Genomic DNA, 7,235 nt, shown 5'->3' on the forward strand with positions numbered 1-7,235 from the left:
ATTGTTCCAGGACAGTTCTTGAGTCTCATGAGGCAATATAAAGGGGTGTGTATTGGCGCCAAGTTGGTGTTGGCGCTCATACAGTTGAGCAGCAAGTATACGTTGTCCTCTTAGAAGCCAACTATGACCTGTTCTCTTAAAACATAGAGGTGGAGTGAACCCTACAGGTGGCCACCCGGATTTCAGTCAGTAGGTGGGTGTGCAGGGCCAGAATTGCCGGACAAGGCGGGAGCTGTCAGTTGCTAGAGATAGCCTATAGGCTAAGCAAGGCAGGAGCCACTGAGGCCTAAGAGTACCTAATATGCCAAGCGGGGCGGGAGCTGCTGACAACCGGCGTAACAAGGTGTAACAAGTCGAATAAGGATTGAAGACATCATCACCACCACCAGCACGCGTATATATGTGGTTATAAAGACACTATTCTACACTAAATGTATTGCCTCAACGTGAGAATTCTGCAATAAAGAACTGTTGGTGTATTACCGGTGTCCGTGACGTTCTTTCCGGATTCAAAAGTGTCCACTGATCTGTGTATTTTGCCTGTGCAAGTTCTAAGTAAGTATCCCTGAATCTAGCCAATGGAGTGGTGTCTGCGATTGCCCAGAAGTCCCATCTACCTCCTAACTCATAACCATCCCTAACTATCTATGGGATATCCCCAAATCATGACCTGTCCGGTGTAGTTGAAATTTATACTGGACTGTTAGTGCAATACATTAATTTAAGTCACTGACTAAATAAGACTAAATAACAGTGTGCAACGCCAATCTGCACTTTCAATGGACAGCAGGATATTTCCATCTACTAAAAGAGAGATCGGGGCAGATTTACGCCAGTTTAATATACTAGGCTTTGCTATCTGCTCTGCTGGAGTAAGAAGCGTCACATTTATTTAGAGATGCACACCTCCAAATAAATCTGTTGCATCTTCTCGCTAGCCATGTGGCGCAATATCGCTGCCGTTTGCCATCCGTTCCCCCCCATCGGACATAAAATAAAAAATAAGTATACTCACCTCAGCACTCCTCTTCTCTTCGACATGTCCCCTCAGGCTCCCTCAGCATGCAGAGACTCCTGATGCCAAACAGTGTCAGGGCCTTATATGCGACGCAGCACTCAACGCCATCAGTGCTGCGTCACATACAACATTCTGATGCTGCCCGGCGTTAGGACCTTGCATAAGCTGCTGCACGCTAAGGAAGCTTGAGGGGTCACGTAGGGGAGAATTGTCCGAAACGGGGGGTAGACCGATCTGGGGAGGCAAGGTACGGGGCCTACGTTGCTACGCCCCCAGAGGTTTTTCTCCCTACATATACCTCCAATGGAAGGAAAAAAACGAGATTTGAACAAGTCCTTATTTGGTCATTGATTCATTCAGACCATCCCTTACTAGTGTATTGACCTTCTTCCGGATCAACCAAGGTTAACTAGGGTTCCTATTTTTCATTTGTTATTTTACTATTTTATGTTCTGAAACTCTCCTTCCACCAACTGAACTTTCTTCAACCATGCTATGTAACTTAGGGCAACCCTATATATCTTATTTATTTCATGTACTGCCCATAATGTAGAACACTTAAAAATGAAAGCCCAGCTGCACACACAATGTAACATATTGGGTGATGAATTTCTATTGTACTTGGAGTCCAGTGAAACATTTGACTTTTACCAATAAAGGAAACTGTTACATAGATCTTTATTATTAATGTTTACAATAAAAACAATAGTGAAAGGTGCTGCTTGTCACTGATGTGTGCCCATTACATTGTTTCTACCCACTGTCTGCTGTCATTGTGCTGCCACAAGATAAATGCCAGGAACTATGCACCTGTTTACACACCCAGAATGTGCCATTCTTTCCAGCTGGAAACACAACTTCTACAGTACGTGTGACATAAAGCCACACTGACATGCTTGTGGCCTCTGAATTCATTCAGGATCTAAATATCCTCAGATCTATTCATCGTTGAGTCCAGAGCGGTCTGTTCTTGTATTCTGTTTCAGTATGTGACCTATAAATCTGCTCTTTCGGCTTTTGACTTTGACTGACATATATGTCTGATAAATGGGGCATTTATTGGGCTATAGAATTGTACTGTTGTAAAAGTCCCACATAAGTATACATCCACAAAGAATCATATACACAAAAACTAAGCCTCTTTCTAATTTTGGTCCGAGCCACCACATTTTCCCATCATCAGGAAAGTTAGGCTTTGCACTTATGCGTGCCCCATGTCTCATCTCTTTTAATAGAAGAGTACATTGTAACCCAGTAGGACTTTTATCCCTTTAACCTCATAATGTTCCAGTTCATTAGAAGTAGTGATGGGGCAAACCTAACATTGACCACATGGGCCGCCATCATAGTGCTCCTGGATCCACATTTAGGCTCAGCCTAGCCTTACAAATCCTACTAATACCATTGTTGACCCTATACAAATTTAGACCAGCTTAATAATGTAAATGTTATGCGCCTCATGTTTCATTCTAACATAACACTCATTGTCACATAAATTTACTTGAATATGTTGCAATTTTTGGAATGATCTTTCCAAAACAGTCCAGTCATAGTGATGATTGTTATGTGCAAATGGGCAAAATGATTGGATCCAAGTAATTGGAAAACAATTTGACTAACTAAAAATATGTTCCATAATGATCACTCTTACCACTCATACAGTGTTAACAGTGATTGCAGTGAAGACCCCATTATGGGTTATGGAAACCGCGAATCTACCGATCGGCCCCGAAACCAAGATTGGGTACCGGGAGCAGTGATCATGGCTGCAATAACTCATCACTTCTAACTTTCTGGGCCTCTTTTGCTACAAGCGGCGCACAAAACATCCTTATGCTGGCTAGCGTCAGGATACAGTGCGGTGGGTGGCGCTAAGAGCTGAAGCGAGGGGCAGCGAGTATAAGGGGGCGTTTGATTAATGTAATGGTTAAAGGGGTCTGATTAGTTTGGGGTCTGGCCTAGGTTCTGACTAATTTGGGAGGTCCTATTAATTTTGCGTCTGATTAATTTAGGGGGTATGGTCTGGGTTCTGATTAATTTATGGATCTCGGCTGGGTTATTATTAATCAAGGTTCTCTGTTCTGGGCTGTGATGCATTTATTAGCCTGATCTGGGGGTCTGAATTTTTTTAGGGGGTCTGGGGTCTAATTAATGTTGCGGTCTGGTAAAAAGTCTAAATCAATATAGGGGTCTAACAGATTGCTATGATAGCTTGCCTTTTTTAGGTATGCCCCCGCTTTCATCTGTACCTGTGTTTTCAGGCACTGTTAATTCTATGGTATAGTATTTAATGGCATTGGGATTCATTTTAGCTATAGTAATGTGGACACCAATAGCAGCAGCCTGCACGGTATTGGTGGTAGCACCAGGATGACCGTTTTAAAGGATGAGAGATTTGTATTGTTATAGAGACTGGGGATGAGCTGCAGAAATGAGGAGCCAAAAATTTCTTAACACAAAACCCTGCAGTCGTCAGGAGAAGTCATCCTGGCAGTCTGGGTGAGATGGAGAAGACAAGCAAAGCGAGCAACTACAATCAGAAGAGAAGATGTGCCCTGTAAATCACTGAAGGTTATTGTTATGTAATGGTATTGCCGTGTTCACTTGTATGGTCTGTGCCTATGTTAAAATGGTCTCTGTCCATTGTATGGGCACTGTATTATAAGATTATTTTGTCACAATATGTTACAAAAATTATTCGGTTACAGTATGGTGGTGTGATTGTTCTTCATAATGCCACTTTACAAAGCATTAGTGAGGCCTCATCTAGAATATGCAGTTCAGTTCTGGGCTCCAGTTCATAGAAAGGATGCCCTGGAGTTGGAAAAAATACAAAGAAGAGCAACGAAGCTAATAAGGGGCATGGAGAATTTAAGTTATGAGGAAAGATTGAAAGAATTAAACCTATTTAGCCTTGAAAAAAGACGACTAAGGGGGGACATGATTAACTTATATAAATATATTAATGGCACATACAAAAAATATGGTGAAATCCTGTTCCTTGTAAAACCCCCTCAAAAAACAAGGGGGCACTCCCTCCGTCTGGAGAAAAAAAGGTTCAAGCTGCAGAGGCGACAAGGCTTCTTTACAGTGAGAACTGTGAATTTATGGAATAGCCTACCGCAGGAGCTGGTCACAGCAGGGACAGTAGATGGCTTTAAAAAAGGGTTAGATAATTTCCTAGAACAAAAAAATATTAGCTCCTATGTGTAGAAATTTTTCCTTCCCTTTTCCCTTCCCTTGGTTGAACTTGATGGACATGTGTCTTTTTTCAGCCGTACTAACTATGTAACTATGTAACTATGTAACTATATAGTGTTTTTTTTATTAAGTCACGGCTTGGTGGTGCTGTTCAGTTACTAAATGGTGGTAATATTTGTTCAGGATAAGGTGCTATTAATCAATTACTCTGGTGATATTGGTCATGAAATGGTATTATTCTGTAGTCACTTTATGGTTGTATTTTTAGTAGTCACTGTATGGTGGTATTAATTATTCACGGTTTAGTACTAATATTAGACATGATATTGTTTTATTATTTATTTGTCAGTGTATGTTGGTATTATTCAGTCACTATATGGTGGTCATTGTATGTTTTTTCTAATTAGCATTATACTATTATATGTATATTAGTATTTGTGTCGAGCCAATTATTTGGTGTTGGGACTAATGCGGGACAAACATTTATGGATACAGATTCCGCAATACAGAACACGACGTTTGGAAGAATACAGCCCACTCTACTGAACACCAAGATTCACCTGGCCTTGTACACCTAAACCAGATGTCTCCATCTCAGTGTGTGGCACTGCCATAACTCCTAGGCAACACGCCCGCTGTCTTGGGGTTATTTTTGACTCAGATCTTTCCTTTACTTCACACATTCAATCACTTTCACTCTCTTGTCACTTTCACCTTAAAAACGTCTCCAGAATCCGCACTTTTCTTACGGTGGAAACAGACAAAACTCTCATTGTCGCTATGATTCACTCTTGTCTTAACTACTGTAACTCATTACTAATCGGTCTTCCATTCACTAAACTCTCCCCTCTCCAATCTATCCTGAATGCAGCAGCCAGGCTCATCTTTATGACCAACCGCTACACCAATACCTCAACCCTGTGCCAGTCACTGCACTGGTTGCCCATACCCTTCAGAATTAAATTCAAACTTATTACTCTCACCCACAAAGCTCTCCACAGTGCTGCACCTCCTTACGTCTCCTCCCTCATCTCTGTCTACCACCCTATCCGTGCTCTACATTCTGCCAACGACCTTAGATTAAAATCCTCCATAATCCGAACCTCCCACTCCCGTCTCCAAGGTCTTTCTCATGCTGCACCAGTTCTCTGGAATGTGCTACCCCAGACAATAAGATTAATTCCCAACTTTCACAGTTTTAGATGTGCCCTGAAAACACATCTTTTTAGACAGGCCTATAACATTCCCTAATCTAATTCCCTTCCCTGGCCCCCCTTTACATTAGTAATGAGGCCCCTTCATTCAGCAGTCTCCCCCATGCTCCCTGCACCCTAATGCACTTCATGTCTGTCATACACTGACACTGGCTGGTGACCGGCTGATGCAGCTTTATGTGTACTCCCCCATATGTATAGAACATGGCTGGATCATTGTACTTAAAGAGGCTCTGTCACCACATTATAAGTGCCCTACCTCCTATATAAGGAGATGGGTGCTGTAATGTCGGTGACAGTAATGCTTTTTATTTAAAAAAACTATCTGTTTTCACCACTTTATTAGCGATTTTAGATTTATGCTAATGAGTTGCTTAATGCCCAAGTGGGCATGTTTTTACTTTAGACCAAGTGGCCGTTGTACAGGAGAGTGTATAACGCTGACCAATCAGCGTCATGCACTCCTCTCCATTCATTTACACAGAACATAGGGATCCTTTTAGATCGCTATGTGCTGTCTTTTATACTAACACATTAACAATACTGAAGTGTTTAGACAGTGAATAGACATTCCACGGGATGTCTATTCACAATCTCTGCACTTCGTTACTATGTCTGTGGTAGTTACAGCAGAGGAAGCGTAATCTCGCGAGATTACGCGGTAAATGACAGGTTACAACGAGATCACGCTTCCTCTGCTGTAACTACCATAGAAACAGTAACGAAGCGCAGGGATTGTGAATAGACATCCCGTGGAATGTCTATTCACTGTCTAAACACTTCAGTATTGTTAACACCTTAACGACCGCCCACCATCTTTTGACGTCGGGCGGTGGAGGTACTCAGTCTACAACGACGCCTTTTGGCGTCGCTGTAGTAGAGTGTGTTTAACGGCAGCCTGGTCAAGTCTGCACTAAAAACCGGCTGTATGTAACAGGTCCGGTTCTTAGTGCAGCCATCAGGACCTGCCGATTTCGTCGTAACAGCATGTGACCGCTGTGACAGCCAATCACAGCGGTCACATGCTGTTACTGTGTACAGAGCCAGCTCTGTTCTTAGATCAGGAGCCAATAATATTGGTTCCTGATATTTTTTGTGTTCACTATGAGATCCAATCATAGTGATCACTACTGTAAAATAAAAGTAAAACATGTATCTGTTTCTCCTCACTCTGTTCTAGCTGTGGAGAGAAACAGATACAAGTGTGTCAGTGTCCCCTCACAAAATCACTTGTTCCTCACACAGTTTCAAAAAAAATAATAATTTTTTCAGTATTTTATAGTATATAGTATATACATATATATATATAAATATAAATATATTTACTGTATATACTAATAATCGTACTATAAACGACTTTCTTTTTAGGGTACGCTGTTAGACAGTGTGTACGCTGTTAGACGGCGTAGGGTACTGTTCTGGGCTTGGGTTTACAGTTTGTGTTAGGCGTAGGGTTTAGGTTTAGGTTTAGGTTTGAAAAAAAAAAAAAAACTTTAAAAAAAAATTAAAAAAAAATAAAATAAAAAGTTTAATTCCTTTAGTGTGATTAGTTGATAAAAAAATTGAAACCGCTAGTTACGTTTATTATTTGCGGTTTAGACTGTATAATCATTATGGCTGCCAAAAGATACAGCGTTGAGGAAGCCTATCAGATGCTATGCTCCGATACGGATTCTGCATCTGAAGTTGAGCTTTTTCTTGAAAGCGACAGTGAAAGTGTCGCTTCAAGGGATTCTACGGATATGAGACCCAGCACCAGTGATATGGGAGACGGCGCAGTTACCACAACGTCCGTTCAAAGT

Source organism: Rhinoderma darwinii, chromosome 3, assembly GCF_050947455.1.
Source record: "Rhinoderma darwinii isolate aRhiDar2 chromosome 3, aRhiDar2.hap1, whole genome shotgun sequence".
NCBI classification, from domain to species: Eukaryota; Metazoa; Chordata; class Amphibia; order Anura; family Rhinodermatidae; genus Rhinoderma; species Rhinoderma darwinii.